General features: G+C 35.3%; 1 non-coding gene across 1 annotated transcript; it reads right to left on the reverse strand.

The window, feature by feature from the left end:
- Positions 1-8,039: 8,039 nt before the first annotated feature.
- LOC127742844 (small nucleolar RNA R71) lies at positions 8,040-8,147 on the reverse strand. The gene has a single exon (XR_008004221.1). It is a non-coding gene; the product is annotated as a small nucleolar RNA R71 (small nucleolar RNA).
- Positions 8,148-8,464: the final 317 nt, after the last annotated feature.

Consider the following 8,464-nt stretch of genomic DNA (forward strand, 5'->3'; position numbering starts at 1 on the left):
TGTTGTTCTTATATTTTGTTGTAGATCTAGTATTGTTCCTTCTACTTTCTTTCAATTCAATTCAAGGTAATTCATAATAATTGTGTTTCTTTTGATTGTTGTTGTTAATTTCTTTCAATAATTGTTGTTAGATTCTCTTCTTGTTGTCAATTTGCTTTGCTTTTCTTTTGTGCCTTCCAAGTGTTTGATGAAATGCTTGGTAAGATTTTAGTGTAGCTTTTGTTCCTCTTGGCTTTGGTTGAGTAATTAGTGACTCTTGAGTTATCTAATCCTTTTGTTGATTGATAATTAGAAGTTGCTAATTGATTTGAATACCTCTAAAGCTAATCTTTCCTTTAGGAGTTGATTAGGACTTGAGGAATCAAATTGATTCATCCACTTGACTTTCCTCCATGGTTAGAGGTTGACTAAGTGGGAGCAATGAACAATTCTCATCACAATTGAGAAGGATAACTAGGATAGGATTTATAGTTCTCATATCTTGCCAAGAGCCCTTTATTAGTTGTTAGGTTATTTCCCTTGCCATTTATAATTCTTGTCTATAATCTCAAAAACCCCAAAATAACTCACAACCAATAACAAGACACTTTATTGTAAATCCTAGGGAGAACGACCCGAGGTTTAAATACTTCGGTTTATAATTTTAGGGGTTTGTACTTGTGACAAACAAATTTTTGTATGAAAGGATTATTGCTTGGTTTAGAAACTATACTTTACAACGAGATTTCATTAGTGAAATTCTAAACCGTCAAAAATCCATTCGTCAGCATTCCCCAGCATCAATCAAGAGTTACGTGATGACGCTGGAGTTGAGAAGGTGATTGATGAGGTGTTGGTGAAGCAAGATAAGCCTATAACTGCCAAGAAGATGGCCAAGGTGTTGGCCGTCAATCCACATCAAAGGGCTAGAGAACATAGAGCTCATGCTCATGTGCCACAACCACAACAACGAGAAGAAGAGGAGGCAGAGTAGCAACCACAATTTCTGGCACTTCAACCACCACCATACCAACAATTTCCTGAAGGAATAAACTGGGAGCAGTTGTAAGAAGACGTGCACCAAATAATGGGAGATATGCATTAACTGAGGCAAGATGTCAACAAATTTTGAAGTAGCCAAAGGGAGCAATAGAACCACGTGAATGAGAACGTACACAACCTCTAAGAAAGTTTTGAGCAAGCAAGGAAGGAGCAGCAAGAGGAATTCGATTGGGGTGAGGTGGGAAGTGCACTTAACAAAGTGGTGGAGCAAAATAAATGGCAGCAGAGGAACCTTGTTGAGTTCAGGCATCTCTATTATGCCCAGACTATTTAAAGGAGACAATATGATATCAACACGCAAGCGAAGCTGAATCACTTGTGTAATGCTGTGGCCGCCATCAACCCTGGATACCCAACATTCATGCAAGGGCTGGAGGAATTGAGTGCTAGACAAGAGGAGATCCTAGTTAAGCACAAGGAGGCTGAGTTTCTGGAAGTCCAAGGAGAAGAAAGTACAAGAAGGATCCTCCAAAAAGGATGGAGATGACTCCTCCCCCTCCAAGAAGAAGGACAAAGGCAAGGGGCCAATGAACTAAAGAAGCTGCATAAGGTTGTTGAGTTCCATAGTTGACATTTCCCAAATTTCTGAATTTTGTTTAAGTTTTTTATCTGTTTACTTTATGTTTTTGAGAATAATTGATAATTTTAGGATAGTTTATGTTTTATTTTGCTTGAAGTCTTTTATGAGTCCTTTGATATGCAAGAAAGAAAATGAAATGATAACTGTAGTCTCTATTTACATCAATAAAGTAGAGTTTGTCTCCATAAGAATTGTTGTGAGTGTGTAAGAACAAGAGTAAATGAGACTAAGACCAAGAAAGCTTATTCAAAAGAACTAAGGAACAAAAGACTAAGTGAAGAACCTTGAATGAAGCAAAAAGAAAATGAGTCATGAAAGGTAACTAGTCCTAGAAGGCATGACAAGTAGAAGTTAAGGGGTGTTCCTTGAATATCTATAGAACCAAGAAGTAGTAAGAAACAAAGACCCAAGGCTCTGAGCATCAACTACTAGGGAGGGAAGAAAAACATTGAAAAACTCAAAAAAAAAAGTTAGAAGCCCTAGTAGATGCTTGTGGTGAAGATGTGTCAGGAAGAGGCCTGGGCAAGTAAATTCTCAGGGGTGTTTCAACACCTAGCACCCTAAAGCCAACTAGCTTGGGAGTGTTAATTGAAAGCCTAACTAAAGGGTTGTCTTGAGACAAAACACTTAGAGTCATGGTCAATAAACAGAAAAGAAGCAGAAAAGGAGAAAATGAGCTAACTCTTACTACTTCAAGGTGACAATCAATGAAAAGGACCCCTAAGACGCATACTTGGAAAAACCCTTAAGGATTTAGGAGCCCTTTATGACATTCAAAGCATTCATGCATGTGTTGAGCACTTAGTCCAATTCTTAGTTATATTTCATCCATTCAAGGTCAAGTCTCAATTCACCAAAAAGACCATTCACATTGATTTGCTTAGGACAAGCAAAGCTTAAGTTTGGTGTTGTGATGACTTACATCATCTACCCTTTTTCTTGCATAAAAAGGACCATAAAAGAGGCATAATCTCATTTGATAATTGCAATTCATGCCTTAATTGATGAATATCATAGTACATTGCTTTGAAATAAGTTTGTGCTGGATTTCAGGTGGAGAAGACATAAAAAATGGGAAAGAAAATAACAAAACAAGTGGGGCGTGTGAAGTAGGCGTGCCACTTGGAACAAATGCCACAAAAATGTATTGGCGTGGCACGCCAGTGAACAAGGAGACAATGCAAAAGCTGGGCGTGCCACTTGGTATCGAAGGCGTGGCACGCCAGCTCAAGAAGTCCCACTAAGGCGTGCCACTTGAGAGATGAGGTGTGGCACGCCAGCACCTAAGGAAGCCAAATAAAGCTGGGCATGCCACTTGGTATTGAAGGCGTGGCACGCTAGCTCAATCATCCCACTTTGGTGTGCCATTTGAACATCCAGGCATGGCACGCCAACCTCTGGGACCATGGCAAATGAAGGGCGTGACACGCTAGTCTCATGGCGTGGCACGCTGGTAGTGTTTTCCAGAGGAGGAATTAAAGGGCCAGTGAACTCAGGCATGCCACTTGGGAGATGGGGCATGGCACGCCAGGTATTAACCCCCATACCTCTATAACTCAGCGTTACACACACTTTATATTCATATTAAAAATAATAAGCCGTTTTGAGATCGGCCGTATATAAAATGTCTCCTGCTCACACCGTAAATATTTTTTATATTAAAAATATTACACCACATTAGTCGCTTACTACTTTTCTATTTAGTAGTTTCTCGCGCCGTGAGTGACCTTACATATTTATTATAGGGATAAGACGTAATTCATTAAAATTAAATAATATTATTTAATCAAATATTTAACATCAAAATTAAGGTAAGGTCATTTCATTTAGTCCAACCTGAAAGAATATGTGTCAGTTGAGTTCACACGATAAACTCGCATGAAAAGAAGTAAAATCTAATATAGTACAATTTTTTCAATCTCAATAATATTTATGCTATAATTAAGATTTTTAAAATCTTTTTGATACAAATAGTTAATATCAGAGGCTACTTTTTAGTTTAACTCAATTTTATATACCTAACACATGTACATAATTTTTTTTATTTTTATGAATAATAAACTTAAGTCAAATTACTTTTCTAACACATTTTATAAATTTAGTGCAAAAAAATTTTTGACGTAACAACTATCACTTCCTTTCAGGCATTTTTTTAAGGGCAAGTTAATCCATTTTAGTTGTTTGATAGATTTTGGTATTTAATTGACTAATTTGTTGTGGATTTAATTTTTATATAAAAATTTATAATTAATTAATAAATTTTTGCATACATAAATTAAACCCCCTTCAAATAAAAGAGTAAATTAATCACACCAACTCAAGTTGGTTAATAGAGGATATATATATGGTGCGGTCTGCGGTAGCATTGACTTGTCTGTGGCTAAGGTGGCTATGAGCAACTTACCAATTTGGTTGTGACACTTGACATATTTGACTGTAGGTGGGGGGCTATTTGAATTGCTTATAGCGGTAGGTTCACTAATAATGCGCAGTAAAAATCAACACATCAGTAAAGAATAGGGTTTAACAACAAATCATTGGAGAGAGAATCTAAAAAATAAAAAATATAATATGGAATGATTGTGAAAAATTGTGCAAAAAATCAACAAATGAAGAAAACCATCATTGGAGAGGCTTGCTGTGGAAAGGTGATGAGCGGATAATTTATACGCTTTTTGGCATTGTTTTTAGGTAGTTTTTAGTAGGATCTAGCTACTTTTAGAGATGTTTTCATTAGTTTTTATGCAAAATTCATATTTCTGGACTTTACTATGAGTTTGTGTATTTTTCTATAATTTCAGATATTTTCTGGCTGAAATTGAGGGACCTGAGCAAAAATCTGATTCAGGCTGACAAAGGACCGCTGATGTTGTTGGATTCTGACCTCCCTACACTCGAAATGGATTTTCTGGAGCTACAGAACTCCAAATGGCGCGCTCTCAACGGCGTTGGAAAGTAGACATATAGAGCTTTCTAGAAATATATAATGGTCCATACTTTTTTCGAGCTTAGATGATGAAAACTGGCGTTCAACACCAGTTCCATGCTACATTCTGGAGTAAAACGCCAGAAACACGTCACGAACCAGAGTTAAACGCCAAAAAAATACGTTACAACTTGGTGTTTAACTCCAAAAGAAGCCTCTGCACGTGTAAAGCTCAAGCTCAGCCCAAGCACACACCAAAGTGGGCCCCGGAAGTGGATTTCTACATTTAGACTTATTTCTGTAAACCATAGTAGCTAGTTTAGTATAAATAGAACTTTTTACTATTGTACTAGGTGTCTTTGACCATTCAGTCTTTTGACCACATCTTTGGTCTCAGTTTTAATCTATTCTTCATCTTAGGAGACTATTGATCACGTTCAGGGGGCTGGCCATTCGGCCATGCCTAGACCACTATCACTTATGTATTTTCAACGGTGGAATTTCTACACACCACAGATTAAGGGTGTGGAGCTCTGCTGTACCTCGAGTTTTAATGCAATTACTACTATTTTCTATTCAATTCAGCTTATTCTTATTCTAAGATATTCGTTGCACTTCAACATGGTGAATGTGATGATCCGTGACACTCATCATCATTCTCACCTATGAACGCGTGACTGACAACCACTTCCGTTCTACCTTAGAACGAGCGAATATCTCTTGGATTCCTTAACCAGAATCTTCGTGGTATAAGCTAGAATTATTGGCGGCCATTCTTGAGAATTCGAAAAGTCTAAACCTTGTCTGTGGTATTCTGAGTAGGGTTAAAGGATTGAATGACTGTGACGAGCTTCAAACTCGCGATTGTTGGGCGTAGTGACATACGAAAAAAAAATTAATGGATTATATTTCGACAAGATCGAGAACCGACAGATGATTAGCCGTGCTGTGACAAGAGCATTTAGACCATTTTCACTGAGAGTATGGGAAGTAGCCATTGACAACGGTGATGCCCTACATACAGCTTGCCATGGAAAGGAGTATGAAGGATTGAAGGAAGGTAGTAGGAAAGCAGAGATTCAACAGGGACAAAGCATCTTCATACATTTATCTGAAATTCCCACCAATGATTTACATAAGTATCTCTATTTTTATTTTATGCTTTATTTATTATTATTTTCAAAAACCTTTATAACCATTATAATCTGCCTAACTGAGATTTACAAGATGACCATAGCTTGCTTCATACCAACAATCTCTGTGGCATCGACCCTTACTCACGTGAGGTTCATTACTTAGACGACCAAGTGCACTTGCTGGTTAGTTGTGCGAAGTTGTGACAAAGTGTGATTCACGTTTGAGAGCGCTACCAAGTTTTTGGCGCCATTATTGATGATCACAATTTCGTGCACCAAGTTTTTGGCGCTGTTGCCTGGGATTGTTCGAGTGTGGACAACTGACGGTTCATCTTGTTGTTTAGATTAGGTAATTTTCTTTTCAAAAAGTTTTCAAAAATCTTTCAAAAAATTTTTTCTCTTTTTTGTTTTTCTAAAGATTATTTTTGAAAAATCCAAAAAAATCATAAAATCAAAAAATAAAAAAAAATTTTGTGTTTTTTGTTTGAGTCTTTAGTTAATTTTTAAGTTTGATGTCAATTGCATGTTTTAAAAAACTCTTGCATTTTTCGAAAATTCATCCATGTGTTCTTCATGATCTTCAAGTTGTTCTTGATAAGTCTTCTTGTTTTATCTTTCAATTTTCTTGTTTTGTATTTTTTGTTGTTTGTCATATGCATTTTTGCTTTCATAGTGTCTAAGCATGAAAAATTTCTAAGTTTGGTGTCTTGCATGTTTTTCTTTTCTTGAAAGTTTTTCAAAAATAAGTCTTGATGTTCATCTTGATCTTCAAAGTGTTCTTGGTGTTCATCTTGACATTCATAGTGTTCTTGCATGCATCATGTGTTTTGATTCATAATTTTCATGTTCTGAGTCATTTTTGTTGTTTTTCTCTCTCCTCATTAAAAATTCAAAAATAAAAAAATATCTTTTCCTTATTTTGCTCATAATTTTTGAAAATTTGAGTTGAATTAGTCAAAAAATTTAAAAAACTTAGCTATTTCTTATAAGTCAAGTCAAATTTCCAATTTTAAAAATCTTATCTTTTCAAAATCTTTTTCAAAAATCAAATCTTTTTCATTTTTCTATTATTTTCAAAAATTTTTAAAAATTATTTTCAAAATCTTTTTCTTATTTTTATTTCAAAATTTTGAAAACTTTACTAGCAATTAATGTGATTGATTGAAAAATTTGAAGTTTGTTACTTTCTTATTAAGAAAAGTTCAATCTTTAAATTCTAGAATCATATCTTTTAGTTTCTTGTTAGTCAAGTAATCAATTTTAATTTTAAAAATCAAATCTTTTCCAAAAATATCTTTTTCAATCATATCTTTCCAAAATATCTTTTTTTCAAATTATATCTTTTTCAAATTCAATTTTAAAATCTTTTCCAACTTCTTATCTTTTCAAAATTGAATTTCAAATCTTTTTTAACTAACTAATTGACCTTTTGTTTGTTTTACTATTTCTTATCTTTTTCAAAACCACCTAAGTACTTTTCTCTTTCTAATTTTCGAAAATGCCTCCCTCTTTTTTCAAAATTCTTTTAATTAACTAATTGTTTCAAATTTTAATTTTAATTGTTTTTCTTATCTTAATTTTTGAAAATCACTAACCCTTTTTCAAAATTTATTTTTGAATTTCTCCCTCTCTCATCTCTTTCTATTTATTTCTTCATTTACTAACACTTCTCTTCATCTTAAAATTCGAACCCCTTCTTCCTCACTGAGTTCGAGTTTTTCTTTTCTCCTTCTTCTATTTTCTTCTTCTTCTACTAACATAAAGGAATCTTTTTTACTGCGGTAAAGAGGATCCCTATTATTATTTTCTGTTCCCTTCTTTTTCATATGAGCAGGAGCAAGGACAAGAATATTCTTGTTGAAGTAGATCCTGAACCTAAAAGGACTCTGAAGAGGAAACTAGGAGAAGCTAAATTACAACAATCCAGTGACAACCTTACAGAAATTTTCGAAAAGAAAAAGGAGATGGCAGCCAAAAATAATAATGCAAGGAGGATGCTTGGTGACTATACTACACCTATTTCCAAATTTGATGGAAGAAGCATCTCAATCCCTGCCATTGGAGCAAACAATTTTGAGCTGAAACCTCAACTAGTTGCTCTAATGCAATAGAACTGCAAGTTCCATGGACTTCCATCAGAAGATCCCTATCAGTTTTTAACTGGATTCTTGCAGATCTGTGAGACTGTTAAGACTAATGGAGTAGATCCTGAAGTCTACAGGCTCATGCTTTCCCTTTTGCTATAAGAGACAGAGATAGAACATAGTTGGACTCACAACCTAAAGATAGCCTGGACTCTTGGGATAAGTTGGTCACGGCCTTCTTGGCTAAGTTCTTTCCTCCTCAAAAGCTGAGCAAGCTTAGAGTGGATGTTACGACCTTCAAACAAAAAGATGGTGAATCCCTCTATGAAGCTTGGGAAAGATACAAGCAGATGACCAAAAGATGTCCTTCTGACATGCTTTCAAAGTGGTCTATCTGAGTTCTCTAAGATGTCACTGGACCATTCTGTAGGTGGATCTATTCACCTAAAGAAACCGCCTGCAGAAGCTCAAGAACTCATTGACACAGTTGCAAACAACCAATTCATGTACACATCTGAGAAGAATCCTGTGAGTAATGGGACGCCTCAAAGGAAGGGAGTTATTGAAATTGATGCTCTGAATGCCATTGATGAGCGGATATTTTATATGCTTTTTGGGGGTAATTTCATGTAGATTTTAGTATGTTTTAGTTAGTTTTTAGTAGATTTTTATTAGTTTTTAGGCAAAAGTCATATTT

The sequence above is a fragment of the Arachis duranensis genome, chromosome 1, assembly GCF_000817695.3.
Source record: "Arachis duranensis cultivar V14167 chromosome 1, aradu.V14167.gnm2.J7QH, whole genome shotgun sequence".
Classification (NCBI taxonomy): domain Eukaryota; kingdom Viridiplantae; phylum Streptophyta; class Magnoliopsida; order Fabales; family Fabaceae; genus Arachis; species Arachis duranensis.